Below are 16,829 nucleotides of genomic sequence, written 5' to 3'. Positions count from 1 at the left end.
TGCCCCCCAGTTTGAAGACTGCTGATCCAAATTGCCTGGGTATCTTGTGAAAAAGGCAGATTCATGGGCCTACTCTAGATATCTGAATTAGCAGGCTCCCCAGTTGTTCCTTGTACCCCCTCCACCTACACACACACTCAAGATTGAGAAAGACTTAATTGGGGGATAAAACAAACACAAAATGTTAAACAATATTAAGATTTGAAAACGCAACAATAAAAGACCTATCATGAGCAGTACCTAGCGACCAAGGAATTCAGAAGGCTCTAGAGAGAGTGGGAGTCAAAGGCTGTCTAAAGGAAGCAAGGCTGGGACTGGGGGTCAGGGTGGGATGGGTAGAATTTGAAATTTAAAAAGGCAGAGGTAAACAGTTAACCAACTTCAAAAGATATGCTATTGATCTTCTTGACAAAGAAGGAGCAGTTAATGTCTTCAGAAAGTGAGTGGCTCATTATGGAGACCCTCATGGTATGGCAGTGGGTTATTTTGTCTCAGTGTTGCAATCATGACAATTACTTAATGTTTAAAATAGAAATAGACTGTTGAGAATATTAACTGAGGTAAATTATGCAACTAATTTCATGTGAGTTTCAGGCAAGTTGGCCTAGAGCTGAACATATTTTATCCACAAACTGGATAGTCTATAAACATAGTATTTAATAATACATATCACTATTAAATCCCACAGTCATTCAGGCTGGGAAAAGATTTTAATTCATATTTTCTCATTTTATTCTTTTTAATAGCCCTGGAAATAGGCTTAGCAAGAGGTATAAGTCATCACCTAAAATGAAACCAAAAGTATAAACTGATTTTTATTAACTCTGATTTCATAATCAGTATCATAAATAAAGAATTTTTTCAATGTATCCATTCACAAGAAGATAGAAATCTATCTTTATCATCCATCCTCTGGAGACTACAAAGAACTCCAAACTCATCTTCCTACGTCCCCAAGCACCCACTCACTTCCATCCTATTCCATAATCATCCTCAATACCTCTAGAGCAATCTTACAACTCATATTTGGACCTGTTATTCCCCTGCCTAAAATCTTTTAATGGCTCCCCCAAAGATATGGCTTAATGCTTTTGCATATCATTTCCTGTGTCTTCTCTATTGATCATAATAAACTACTTGCAGTTCTTCAAACAAACCCTGCTCTGTCTTTCCTTTATATGTTTGGTCTACATTGCCTCTACCTGACTTATCCAGCTTACTGTCTTCCAAATCTGCCCAGAAGGCCCACCCTAATTACTCTAGATAGGACTGACTGTACTTTTCTATGTGGTCTACTATAAACGTTAAAAATACATTATATATATATATATATGTGTGTGTGTGTGTGGGTGTGTGTGTATATATACATAATATTGTACGTACATAATGTGTGTATTATCTTACCAAGGAGTATACGTAAATGTTTTGTTGTACTTCTTTTTTTACATATCACCTCTGCCACCGTACTCTGTCACCTACCTACTGCCCCTCTACTAAAAGAGGAAAGGAAAAAAAGGCATGAGTTGATTGAGTGCAAGGATCTTGTCTTATTCATCTTTATATTCTAATCACTCATCACACTTACTAGTTCATAGTAGATGCTCAGTAAACATTTGTTAAATAAACATTTTTATTTGTAATTGTGCAACTAATAACATCAATGGATTCAACACCAACACTAATAATGTGCTAGATGTTACTAAATAACAGAGATAATCTAGGAGCATCACTAACTCTGATGTCACAGGCATTTACCTATACCTTCTAAGATTACAACACAAGATACAATATGTGTTCTAAGTCAAGAGAACCACCTAGGAATCATCCTAGCCATGCCATGTAGCTCAACACACAATAGCAGCTTTTTTCAAAGTTCTTTTCTACTTATCTTGATTGGTGGTACACTGAAGAAGAAATCTTAATATTTAGGAAAAGATAGCATCAGAATAAAACAAGGAAGATTATCTGAAAACTAATTGGTTGTCATTTCTACTTTAACAAATCTAGAGCTTTGCTGTAGTCATCATATACTTTGCTACTTAAAATATTGGAAATGTCCTCCGTTAGTTTTCTTTATCATGAATTCACAGAATTCATTATTTTTGGCTAAGACTTTTCCTTATTTAAAATAACCAGAAAATCAACAAATCAAATTCAGTATTTCATCATGATGAAATAGGACTAGCCCAAGAATATTGAAATAGTTCCACACTAACAAACTTAAAATGTAATCACTAGATAATCAGAATAAAGAAAATTACATAGGTCAAATGGTCATTTCAATAAATATATCCTTGAATTTAATATAGCAAATTCAAATTACTTTGCGATATTACCACAGAAACCCTGATCTATAAAGAATGTTCCTTAACTTGATAAAAGTTGTTGACCAAAAATCTGTGACCAACATAATGCTTAACTGTAAACATTAGAAGGAAGCCTATAAAATCAGAAATAACACAACAATGTCTCCTATTCACTACTTTTCCAGCTTTGTTTTGGAGGTAAGTAAGCAGTAGAAAAGGACTAGAAAAAAGAAAGGTACAATTTGTGTTTTATTTTTTTACTGCTAAAAACTTGATTGAAAACAGGCAGAGGATTTGAATAGACATTTCCCCAAAGCAGATATACAAGTGACCAGTAGGCACATGAAGACTCCAATGCAAATTAAAACTACTGTGAGATACTATTTCCCATGGATCAGAGCAGCTACTATTAAAAAAATAAACAAGAAACTCAGAACATAGCAAGTGTTAGCAAGACTCTGGAGAAACCAGAATGCTTGTGCACTGTTGGAAGGAATGTAGAACAATGCAACAGCTGGGGAAAACAGTATGGAGGTGCCACAAAAAATAACAGAATTACCGTATGATCCAACAATCCCACTTCTAGGTATAGGCCCAAAAAGAACTGAAAACAGGATCTCATGGAGATATCTGTACAGTCATGTTCATAGCAGCATCATTCACAATAGCCAAAAAAGTAGAAGCAACCAATATCCCATCAATGGATGGATGATCAACAAAATGCAGTATATGCATAGAATGGAATACTATTCAGCCTTAAAAAGGAAACTCTGATACATGTTACAGCATGAATGAACCTTGAGGACATTATGCTAAAATAAGCTAGACACAAAAAACAAGTACTGTATGGTTGCACTTACATGGGGTACATAGAGTAGTCAAATTCATAGAAATGGAAAATAGGATGGTGCTTGCCAGAGTGAGGGAAAGGGGGAAATGAGGAGTTCCGTTATGGGTATAGTTTCAGTTTTGCAAGATGAAAAAGATCCACTGTGCAATATGAATATACTTAACATCATTGAACTGTACTTAAAAATGGTCAATGCCTACTCATTTTATTATGTAAACCATTATATGTTACACATATAAAATATGAATAAACGCTTCTGAATGAATAAAATAATAAAAAAATTTTAACAGCCAAGATGGAAACAGAAATTGTCATAATTTATCTACAAAAAAAAAAAAAATCCAAGTCTCTCAACTGAAAGACTAGTAGAACCAATACAATTACAAAAAGTTAAAATTAGAAACATGGAAATCACTTGCTATATCAACAAAACCAAACTTAAAACATAATGAGAAATGGATCCCATTTATAATCAAATACGCAGAAATTTAAACGTGCATAAGCTCTAAGAAAACTGTACACTTTACTAAAGAACATAAAAGAAATCCTGAACAGGATCAAGAGATAAATTATGTTTCTGAATAGGAGGACTCAATATTAGGCCCCCCTAATATTGATCTACATTTTAATATAATTAAGCATAATAATATGAAATTCCACTGGGATCATTTCATAGATCTTGAGAAGCTGACTTTCCAGTTCACATTCAACAGTGTATATACACAACTACCCAAACAAAATTTAGATGGAAAAAAAAAATTAAGGTGATTTGAATTGCCAGACAACTAAATAAATTTAAAACTACATCAACTGCAAAGACATAAAAATTGGCACAAGGCCTAGATAAACAAAACAGAAATATTAAAGGATCTAGAAACAGGTTGGCAGATAGAAAGGAATTTACATATGTGAGAGATGGCACTCCACATCAGCAGAGCAGTAACTATTAAATGGTATCGGAGCAAGTAGTTAACAACCTAGAAGAAACAAAACTAAGAGCAGCTTACTTTGCTTTGGTTTTACAACTTGCCAGGCATTATGCTAAGGTCTTTAAATGCATTAGTTCATTGACTACTGAACAACTTAAAACACACACACACGCGTGCGCACACACACACACACACACACACACACACACAGAAGGAAACTACATCAATTAGCTTGCCCAATAATTTGCCCAGTAAAGGTAGTTAACTTGCCTCAATAATTGCTGAAGCCTAAAATTAAACCCTATGACATTAGATTCCACAGCCCAAACTCCCTAATTATTACAGCACATGGCCAGGCTTGACACATCCTTATCTATACTGCACACAAAAACTGACTCTAGATTGGAAAAAAAAAATCCAAACATATGGGTGCGTTAGCTAAAGTATACAAGTACAATAAAGGATATTGTTACAGTTTAAGTTAGGGAAATCTTCCTTAAAAGGAACCACCACCAACAAATCCAGAAAAGACAGGACTATGACTACATAAAACAACATTTCCACGTAATGAAAGACGACAGAAGGCAAACAACATGGCAAGCTGGAAACTATGACTGCAATACATACAACAGTCAAGAGATTGGGGCAGCCCCGGTAGCTCAGCGGTTTAGCGCCGCCTTCAGTCCAGGGCCTGATCCCGGAGACCCGGGATCGAGTCCCACGTTGGGCTCCCTGCATGGAGCCTGCTTCTCCCTCTGTGTGTGTCTGTGTCTCTCATGAATAAATAAATAAAATCTTTTTTAAAAAGTCAAGAGATTAATTCCCTTAGTATATAAAAAACTGTTTCAAAACAGTAAGAGTAAAGACTAATGACCCAATTTACAAAAGGGAAAAGGGCAGAAAGGAAGTCACAAGAGATAAAATGAAAAGATGTCCAACCATTCTAGTATTAGAGGAATGCAAATTAAAGACAATACAATGCACTTTCAACATCATGTTGGCAAAAATTCAATGAATATTAGTAAAGTGTGAATAATGGCCAGTCTTGCTTAAGTTTAGTATTAATTGATTCAATATTTTAAGAGAGCAATTGTGCTATAAATACCAATGGTTAAAAGGGGCAAGGGCTCTAACACAGAAATTCTGCTTCTAAACTATCAAAGTACTTATAGATATGCACAACATAGATGCAAGCATGCTTTCATGAAATTGTGTAGAATGTTAAAAAACTTTAATAAGAAGATCAATATGAGAATGGTTCAATACGTTACAGTTACTATTTTATTGACTACTCTGTAGGCATTTCAAAAAATGAGGTAGAAGGGAAATGCTCTGTATGTATTGTCATGGAAAGATCTCCATTTTTTTTAAAAGATTTTATTTATTTATTCATGAAAGACACACAGATAGAAAGGCGGAGACACAGGCAGAGGGAGAAGTAGGCTCCTGCAGGGAGCCCGATATGGGATTCGATCCCAGGACTCTGGGATCTGAGCCAAAGGCAGATGCTCAGCCATGGAGCCACCCAGACTCCCAGATCTCCTTATTTTTCCAAAATAAAAACAGCCATGTGGTAGCAGGTGTGCAAGATACATAGTTGAATACAAGGTCAATGAGAGAGAGATTCTAACAAAAAAGTCAGAAAATGGAATTTAAAAAAAAAAAACATAGGCTTAATTCCATCAAAAATTTGAGAATACTTAGGAATAAATTTGAGTTTAAAGGAAATTGTGTAAGACCTTTACAAATAAAACTATAACAGTGAGAGAAATTAGAGAAGACTATATTCAAGTAATTATTTCATTATGTAAAGATATTTATGGAATTAAAAACATAGTATTATCAGGATGCCAATGTCATCAAAACCATGCCAAATTTGATAAAAATTCTAAAACGCATACGGACATACAAAGACCTGAGAATAACCAAGGTAAGAGGCCACTAGCAGATCATGGCTTATTACAAATTTATAGTTATTAACACAGGGTTAAACTCTTACAAGGTTAGATAAGCTTAGAGAATGGTAGAACAGAATGGAGAATTGGTGTGGTCAGGGGAAGGTGGTTTTTTTTTTTTTTTTTTTTTTTTTTTAGGAAAAACTTCAAGATAATTTGGGTATGTGAAAAACAAACTTGACACCCCCACACACACACTTCAACTCCGACACAAAAGTTAATTCCATGAATATCGGAGGTCTAAATGAAGAGCACTAATGCCTTTCTAAGACAACTGAAGAGAATATTTTCATGATGGAGTTAAGATAAAAATTACTTGAAAGTGGCTCAAAATGCCTAACCATAAGGACAAGACAGTACTAAAACTGAGAATTTCTATTCATCAAAGGGCTCCATTAAGGAGGAGAAAAGGTGGAAGAAAACATGTCCAACACAATTAACCAAAGGACTCATATGCAGCATATAAAAAGAACTTCTTTACAATATAATAAAAGATAGACAATCTCTTAAAGTCAGACGAGTGACTTGAAGAGTGAACCTGAATACCCAATGAGCCAAAAAGCATATCAAAGAATACTTGATCAGGAAACACGAATTAAAAACAGAATGGCTTGGGCACCTTTGGCTCAGGTCATGAGCCTGGAGTCCTGGGATGAGTCCTGCATGGGGCTCCCCACAGGGAGCCTGCTTCTTCCTCTGCCTGTGTCTCTGTCTCTCTCTCTCTGTGTCTCTCATGAATAAATAAATAAAATCTTAAAAAAAAAAACACACACACACATAAAAAACAGCATGGCTCAAATTAAAAAGACCAACCACACCTAATGTTGGCAAAGGTATGAAGCAACCAGAACTGTGATGTACCGATGACTGGAGTGGAAATTATTAACATCATGAAAACAAATATAAGAAAGTAATATTGGGAAGCTTTAAAAATGAAGAATCCAATCAAAAAGAAAAATTACTGAGAATAAGGTGATATTATTCTAGAACAGGGCCCATATGAGTCTCTAAGTAAGGCTATATGTAAATATAGCTCTGGGAATGATTGAGGAGAGCATTCAGTTATAGAAAATTTTTTAAATTAGTTTTATAAAGGTATAATAATATAATGTTCAACTTTAAGTATACAGTTTAGTTTTGACAAGTGAATCCCAGGGTTCAACCTCACAATCAGCTATGTCCCCCCAGAATGTCCCCTTACATCCCTGTCCAGTCAATTCATCTACTCTAGCCACAGACAACCACCGATCTGGTTTTTGTCACTATTGGTTAGTTTTGTTTATCCTAGTAAATTTGATGAATGGAAATGGACCATATGAACTCCTGTGTGTCTGGCTACCTTTGCTCAGCATAAGGGTCTGGAGATTGAGCCATGCTATTGAGTGTATCAGTGGTGATTGCTGAGAAGTATTCTATTACCTACTGTATGTACACAGTTTGTTTACCCTTTTACCTGATGATGGACATGTGGGTTTGTTCCATGGCCATCATGAACAAACCTGCTGCATTTGTGGAAGAAAAAAAAAATTGCTATCATCACTTTGGAAGACTTTTAGTATCATCTCCTAACATTAAATACAGACATGCCTTGTGACCAACAGTTCCACTCCCAAGAATATACCTAAGAGAGATTGTTCCTATGTGCCCCCAAAAGACCTATACAACAAAGTTTACAGCAACATAATCATAACAGCCCAAACCTGGGGACCACACCAATGTCCACCATCACTACAATGAATAAATTATGATATATTCACACAATGAAATACTATATAACTGAATTATAGGTACACACGACAATGTGTCCAGTTTTCCCAAGTGTAATGTTGAAGGAAAGGAGCCAGACACAAAACGAGTCAGTTTAAGTGAAGGTCAAAAGCAGGTGAAATTAATCTATAATGTCAGAAATCAGGATAGTAGTTTCCTCTGAAGGAGGGTTCATTGTGGTTTACTGGAAGGGGGCAAGCTGGGGGGTTTTTGGAGGTAGGTAACGTACTATTTCCTGATTTGCATGTTCACTTTGTTTACAACTCAGAGCCATACACTTGAAATTTGATCTTTTTTCCACATGTATATTATACTTCAATAAAAACTGGCCTTAAAAGAGCACATATACAGGATACAAAATCAATGCCCAGAAATCAGTGGCATTTCTATACACTAACAATGAAACTGAAGAAAGAGAAATTAAGGAGTCAATCCCATTTACAATTGCACCCAAAAGCATAAGATACCTAGGAATAAACCTCACCAAAGAGGTAAAGGATCTATACCCTAAAAACTACAGAACACTTCTAAAAGAAATTGAGGAAGACACAAAGAGATGGAAAGATATTCCATGCTCATGGATTGGAAGAATTAATATTGTGAAAATGTCAATGTTACTCAGGCCAATTTACACATTTAATGTAATCCCTATCAAAATACTATGGACTTTCTTCAGAGAGTTGGAAAAAAATCATCTGAAGATCTGTGTGGAATCAGAAAAGACCCCGAATAGCCAGGGGAATATTGAAAGAGAAAACCATAGCTGAGGGCATCACAATGCCAGATTTCAGGTTGTACTACAAAGCTGTGATCATCAAGACAGTGTGGTACTGGCGCAAAAACAGACACATAGATCAATGGAACAGAACAGAGAACCCAGAAGTGGACCCTCAACTTTATGGTCAACTAATATTTGACAAAGCAGGAAAGACTATCCACTGGAAGAAAGACAGTCTCTTCAATACATGGTGCTGGGAAAATTGGACATCCACATGCAGAAGAATGAGAAACTAGACCATTCTCTTACACCAGACACAAAGATAAACTCAAAATGGATGAAAGATCTAAATGTGGGACAAGATTCCATCAAAATCCTAGAGGAGGACATAGGCAACACCCTTTTTGAAATTGGCCACAGCAACTTCTTGCAATATACATCCATGAAGGAAAGGGAAACAAAAGCAAAAATGAATTATTGGGACTTCATCAAGATAAGAAGCTTCTGCACAGCAAAAGAAACAGTCAACAAAACTAAAAGACAACCTACAGAATGGGAGAACATATTTGCAAATGACATATCAGATAAAGGGCTAGTTTCCAAGATCTATAAAGAACTTATTAAACTCAACAGCAAAGAAACAAACAATCCAATCCTGAAATGGGCAAAAGACATGAATAGAAATCTCACAGAGGAAGACACAGACGTGGCCAACATGCACATGAGAAAATGCTCCGCATCACTGGCCATCAGGGAAATACAAATCAAAACCACAATGAGATACCACCTCACACCAGTGAGAAAGGGGAAAATTAACAAGACAGGAAACCACAAATGTTGGAGAGGATGTGGAGAAAGGGGAATCCTCTTGCACTGTTGGTGGGAATGTGAACTGGTGCAGCCACTCTGGAAAACTGTGTGGAGGTTCCTTAAAGAGTTAAAAATAGACCTGCCCTACGACCCAGCAATTGCACTGCTGGGGATTTACCCCAAAGATACAGATGCAATGAAACGCCGGGACACCTGCACCCCAATTTTTATAGCAGCAGTGTCCACAATAGCCAAACTGTGGAAGGAGCCTCGGTGTCCATGGAAAGATGAATGGATAAAGAAGATGTGGTTTATGTATACAATGGAATATTACTCAGCCACTAGAAACGACAAATACCCACTATTTGCTTCGACATGGAGGGACCTGGAGGGTATTATGCTGAGTGAAATAAATCAATCGGAAAAGGGAAAACATTACATGGTCTCGTTCATTTGGGGAGTATAAAAAATAGTGAAAGGGAATAAAGGGAAAGGAGAGAAAATGAGTGAAAATATCAGTGAGGGAGACAAAACATGAGAGACACCTAACTCTGGAAAATGAACAAGGGGTAGTGGAAGGGGAAGTGGGTGGGGGTTTGGGGTGACTGGGTGATGGGCACTGAGGGGGGCACTTGGCAGGATGAGCACTGAGTGTTATGCTATATATTGGCAAATTGAACTCCAATAAAAAATAAAATAAAAATAAAATAAAAGAGCCCATATATAAAGTTCAATAGCACCACAATGATCTCAATTTATCTGTACAATAGCTATTTACAATTATCATCACCATCCTCACTTGTATGAGGATAGCAACTGGTCACAGCTACTACAAGGCAGAGAGCCAAGCTCCATGCTCAAGTCCGCGTGATGCACAAACTCATGGCACCGTCAGCAAAGGTTTATTTCCAAACTTAGGACTGTCCTCAAGAATTCCCTGGTCAGTTTCTGAGTTCACTTTTCTCATGAGATGTTCTCACTCTCTTATCCAGTGTCTCCCTTTATCTGGAGGGAAACACTCAAGAGTTTAAACATTGAAGGCTCGTGTTTTAGTTATTTCTCTGAGAGACAGTAATTTGGTCTCTCTGCACAGCGGGAAAAGTTTTACAGTTTTGTGGCTGCCTTGTCTTCGCTGAGCTCGGTGATGGCTGTGAGACCACTAGAGGAGGACAAGAGGAAGGAACCAAACGGGCTGCAGACGGAAAGGTATGGTGGCGAGCTAGAGGGGAGGATGCTGAGGCAGGGCCTGGAGGGGCTGCTTGGTGAAAGAACCAGAGGAAGAACACTTGACAGCTGCAAATAGATGGAGATTTGAGAAAGAGAAGAAAAAGGAACCACCTGGATTGGTTTTTAAGGAAGAAGAAAAATATGCAAAGGCATATGTAAAGATGTGTCATAGGATATGGTACAAACTTAATTCTCATCTTCCCAAAAGAAGCCTCGAAGGAGATTTGAGTCCTTGTTTTCTCTATGACACAATAAAACTACTGATACATACAACCATTAAAATAAAAATGTTTTTTTCAAGTAGCTCCTAAAATTAAACACATGTATACATACTGTGTACATTAGCACATAAACTGTGGCCCAACAATGAGCTCCACTTGAACTCTGCAAGAATCTGCAAACCAGAGCATTTTTTTAAAGCATTTTTATTTGCTTTGAATAGCTTCTGTGAGCCTTGGCAGCATTAAAAATAATATTAAACCTCCTCTTTTTAGGCATCAAAAAGGCAACATGAAATGATCCAGTCAATTTTTGTGGCTATGAGCTGGTAGGGTACACCTACAACCTCCTTTATTATTCAGATTGACTCACTCAGGTCCCATCTTTTTTTGGTTTTGTTTTTTTTAAATAACCATCATAATTCTTAAGTGCTCCTGGTCCCCATGTGTTTTTTTTCCCTCCATGTGTTTTTTGTTTGTTTGTTTGTTTGTTTGATCTTTAAATGTCAGTACATTGGCAGGAGAAAAAAAAATTCATCACTCTCCAGCCCCTCCCTGACTTGAAGCAGCCATTCGTCTCTTCCCATTGTAATTCCAGCTCTTATTAATTATGTGTATCTTTCAGGAAGTCATAACCTCTTTGGCTCTCATGCGGAAAATGAATACAATGAACTAAATGATTTCTAAAGTGTTTGCAGCTCTCAGTTTTCAATATTGTATAATTTGGGGTTCTATATTTTAATCTCTTGTTCTCTTGTTTCTACTCCCCCCACCAAGCTAAAGTCCGGGAACACAACATGAAATTCCCAAGACCCTGGTCCACATTTTGGAATTCCCATTGCTTCTGCTTTGTATCAAACTTTTGCTCTCATTTGTGTTGGAAGAATCTATCTCCCTCCCCATGGCTCCCAGCTATATAGCAAGTAGAAGCCCAGCACACATTCTAATCACCTCTCATTCCCTAATATACTCTATTTTCTTTTTTTTCTTTTTTTTTATATACTCTATTTTCTATAGCCACAAAATGCAAGACTTTTCTGCTTTGTAGTCTGTACAGCTTCCAATTTTCTGGACTATCACCATAACTCCATCCAAATGATGGTGACATGTCACAAAGGCCTATAAAATACACAATGAATAAACCTATTGCCTAGGTCGTGAAAGAAGACACCTGGGATCATTTATCTAGATTCAGGACATTAAAGGAAAATATATTCATAGCTAATGCAGCCTGTCAGCTATGAATGGAGAAGTTTTTTAAAGTACAGCAGGCCAATAAAATAATATATATATAGCTCTTTCTGGTAAGCAAGGATGTCTGACTCACCAGGAAGCATAGCAAACAGCTCTATCCTATATAACCAAGGGAACCAAAATTAGAAACAAACCAGAAAGTAGGCAGATATTTATTAAGTTGAAGGATGGGTTATTTCCCTATCTGAACCAAAATACTTTAAAGAGGGATGTTCCTGAGCTACTCCAAGATGGTATGAGTAAGCCCTAAGAAATGCCACATGCGTTGACAGCTTGCTCACTCGCAATACCATAATGGCACGCTAGGTTGGTTCTCTCTCTTCTACTAAAGCTGCGGTGCTCACTCTCAGCAGGGCAGTCCATATGCCATCCCCCAGCCCCAGGGCAGGAGCTGCAGCCAGTGGAGAGAAGAGTTTTCCAGATGTATATTGGAAGAGAAACCAGAAGGGCATAGTTCATCTTGTTTCAGAAAAAAATAAGTGCTCTTTTCTTCTGGATATTTTCTCCTTCCATGGGTAATTAAGTCACTGCCAGTTTCCCAAATACTACCACTTTAATGCACAATACCATTTTAATGTAAAACTCACAAATATTAACTTCATTTCCTCTCAGGAGGCTAACGCACACACCATGATAATATGTTTTTACATTTCTTAATAAATAATTAGATATTTCGGGTCATCCTTCATAACATAAAATAGGAGATGAGCAGGAAAGGAAGCCCAGCTCTGGGCTGAGCTTCTACATCAAAGGTTCTTCATCTAAACCTGGGCAGGTGGGGGAGACGGGGAGGGGGCAGGGGGCAAGTCCAGGGATAAAGAGTCTATACGCAAAATTAACTGCAGTGTCTTCTTCCATGGCTTTCTATCTTTGTTAGATTTTTAAAGAAACCTCAGAATATTCACAATCACTAACCAGAGTGAAATAGAGGTAAAGTTCCCCTGGTATCAGCCGGTCAGTCAATTCAAAATGCAGCCTTCACTCAGTCCAGCCATGGCCTCAGAGCTGGTATTACTTGAACCACTAGATTCTCAGGAATGCATTTGACTTTTAGGAAAAATGAAATCACGAGATGCATATAATATTTTTTTAAATAATATGCCTAGGAATATATTTAGAAAAAAATCAGGCAATATTTTTTACTGAGTCAAAAAAAGAAAATTTGAATAGTTTGAGAAGATGTGTTCTTCTCAATAGAACACATAGAATAGGGGATCCCTGGGCGGCGCAGCAGTTTAGCGCCTGCCTTTGGCCCAGGGCGCAATCCTGGAGACCCGGGATCGAATCCCACGTCAGGCTCCCGGTGCACGGAGCCTGCTTCTCCCTCTGCCTGTGTCTCTGCCTCTCTCTCTCACTGTGTGCCTATCATAAAAAAAAAAAAAAAAAAAAACACATAGAATAGAAATACTAAGCATTTTCAAGATCTCCATTCTCATTTCTACCTTCACATTAATTCATAAGTTAATGCAATTCCAGTAAAAATCCTAAATGGATCCTTTTGAAACCAAGGCAAACTAATGTTTTCTGGAAGAATAAGCAAGCCAAAAACATTTTTTTTTAATTGCATAAAAACTTGAACAGATTCTGAAATGCTGGAATTATTAAGACACCCATACAAAATATAAACACAAAGACAACAGAAAGCCCTGAACAATCCCAAACTTAGCATAGAGAGTAACTATGCTAGAAGCCTGTTGTTAAATTAGCACCTTGGGGGAGGGGAAAGTGATCTTAGATCTCTGCCTCAAGCTATGCACCAAAACAAATTTTTGATATAAAATAGAAAGAAAGAAAAGTTAGAAAAAAAAAAAAAATCACTTAACCAATTTGAAGACATAGGTGATCTGATTAAGAGAGGTCTTCTTAAGCCAAAAAAGAAAAGTTACACATTAAAATGAAAATAGACTTGACTATACACAAATATTTAAAATGTTTTCACATTGGACAAGTTAAAAGCAAATGGTAAAGATGGAAACATTTTTCCAATGTTTGAAAAGTACTGTCTTCACACTGAATATATTTATGTAAAAAATTAACTGTGGCAATTAATATACATTGAAAGCATTAAGGCATATACTTTCATTTGGCAATTCTAGCACAAGAAATTTACCATAATTAAACATTTATGAACAAAAATATTTATAGAATTGTTATTTCCATATTACTTATACCTTAAAAAACTAAAGGTCTATAAATATAGCCAGGGTTAAAATGTAGTCAATAAAGAATAGAGTCACATTTTCAAGTGTGAAAAGCAGCCTTTATAAGATGATCAAAAAAATTTTGTAAGTATTCAATTCACATTGGCCTTTCACAATTCAAAATGTTGGCAATGGCTTCCCTACGAAACAGAATTATGGAAAGTTCCTTTTGATTTGTGATATTTCTGGTTATTTCCAAAATGTATTATTCTACTTAGTAATATATGGAAACATTTAAAACTTAGAGAAAATCAGTAAACAAACTCTCTACACTAAGATAAAGAAGGTACTCACAGAGCAAGGCTCTGAATGATGGGCATCATATTTTCTAAGAATCGATCAAAGCAGAAGACATAATCCTCCCATAGGATAAAAAAGAGAGCTTTCTCTTCATGCTATTGTATTAGAACCCTGTGTGGTCAGGTGTGATGGAGATAAATGTGCGCCAATTCTCCATGTAGACTGGGGAGATTTAGGAACTTCTCTAACCTGGAATCTGCTGGAAGTGTAAAGGTGCTGGGTATCCTATATGTGCTGCTACAGATCCACACTTCCCCCTTCCGTGCCCTATTCTAGGGCCTGCAGTCCTAAGGAATGGCATAAGATGGCTCTGAGTCCTCAGATTTGTCTTTGGACTTGGCCCATGGGAACGATGGCAGGAGACAAGACAAGACAAAGAAGAGACTCAAGCTATTTATTTAACAGATCCTTTCCAGTCAAGACACCATGGATCAGCTGTATCCCTCTACTCAAGGCCACAGCTCCTGCTGGGCAGCCCTAGCCATACCACTCAGCCTCCCTCTGAAATTCTGGGTTTCCCCAGGGGCTTCTCCTACCCTTGACCCCTCCAAGTCTAGGGTTTTAAAAGTTTCTATTAGTAGTGCCAGATGCTACTCCAGCTCTTAGTGCTTTTCCTAAATGCTACCCCTACCTTTATAAAGAGTTTCTAACAAACTCTTGATCAAATCATCCAGTTTGAGTTGGGTCTCCTGATTCTTGGCAGAACCCTGGTTGATAAACGTAATTCTCCAAAAATAAATAAATAAAATAAGGCTAAGTGCATTTACACTTCACAAACCAAAAAAAAAAAAAAAAAAAAAAGTGACATGCTATGGCTTAGAAAAATTCATTCTTGTTTGAGATAAAAATAAGTTTAACCCTATATTAATGTTATGATTCAATGATTCTATGATACCAAGGTCCTTGTGCTTTCCAGTTTTTTTGTTTGTTTTGTTTTTTAAGTCTTTGGGCAAGTTACGAACCCTTATATAACCTCACCACGCACAGAATAGTATATTAGAAGAGAAACAGCAGGGAGAGAACAGTAGTTATCTATTTCTCACGAGAGAAACTGCTTTGGCCACATCAAATATAAAAGTAGACATTTTTCTTAGGTAGCCCCTTGTATGTTTTACAACACACCTTTTCATATTGCTCTGATTGAGTTTTACTTTGCCCCAAGCTTCAAAAGCTAATTAAGTTTACTGAATCCAGATATTGCAGCATAGTAAAGTGGTATGGACTCAACAGAAGTTGATGAACCATTTAAGGATCTGAAGAGCCCACTGAAAGAGATTCCTCCTAAAAAACAAGATCATCCCACATCCTGTGTCAAGAGCCAACTCCTTACCCAAAGAAAGAAAGACAATTCTAAGAAGAATAAGACGTCTGTCGAGATGCCTGGGTGGCTCAGTGGTTAAGCATCTGCCTTTGGCTCAGGTCGTGATCCCAGGGTCCTGGGATCTCCCCTGCAGGGAGCCCACTTCTCCCTCTGCCTGTGTCTCTGCCTCTCTGTGTCTTTCATGAATAAATAATAAAACCTTTGAAAAAAAAAAAAAAAAGATTATGGGGTCTGTCGATCAGAATGTCTCAATTCCAAGTGCCAGGAACAGGGCACGGGGGTGTGTGGGGAGTGCTCTCTCCACTCCAAATTATTGTGAGGCATCCCAAACACAAAGAATTGCAGAGATAATACTGTAAGAAAGCACAGCATGGGAGATGGGAGAAAACAATGCACTTTCATTTGAGCAGAGCAATTCAGGAACAGTGAGTTAAAACAGGAGCCCCTCACTGAGTTGAAGAGGTCAACTCCAGCACCAGTGGCAAGGCTCTTACATAATGGCTCTGATGGGTGCCGGTGATTCTTTTAGCTGGCACATCACCAAGGTTCCAAGAGCTCATACTTTGGTAGTAGAAGTGTCCTTGATGGTGAGTGCAGTGTTATCAGAAAGGCATTGGAGGCTCTGGTGGGCCAAAAGCTTTATCTGCCAAGGGAGATAGTTACAGTGTCAGCAGCTACAGATGATGCTGGTGGTTTTAGAAGTGGCAGAGAGCCTTCTTAGCAATGGACAGCAACAACAGTGGTCAGCTACCCTCATACGGCTAAGAGAACTCCAGAAGCCATAGTCTAAAGGGACAAGTTTTCGGATATCTGCTTTCTTTTTATCCTTGAACAAAAGGTGAGTTTACAGTATTAGGTGATCTCTTAAGCTCTCAGGAAAAAAAAAAAAAAAGCCACTGAATAACAAACACTGTATAAAGGAAAATCTAAGCAATGGCAAGTCTAAAGTGGCTGAGGGCAGCACAAGGACAAT

General features: G+C 37.4%; 1 protein-coding gene across 24 annotated transcripts in view; it reads right to left on the bottom strand.

Annotated features, from left to right (window-relative positions):
* Window positions 1–16,829, bottom strand: part of FMN1 (formin 1) — a 438,849-nt gene that overhangs the window by 282,459 nt on the left and 139,561 nt on the right. The window lies entirely within an intron of this gene.

This window comes from Canis aureus, chromosome 32 (assembly GCF_053574225.1).
Source record: "Canis aureus isolate CA01 chromosome 32, VMU_Caureus_v.1.0, whole genome shotgun sequence".
NCBI lineage: Eukaryota > Metazoa > Chordata > Mammalia > Carnivora > Canidae > Canis > Canis aureus.
Note: the sequence above shows the minus strand (reverse complement) of the source record. Positions and strands in the feature narration are given on the sequence as shown.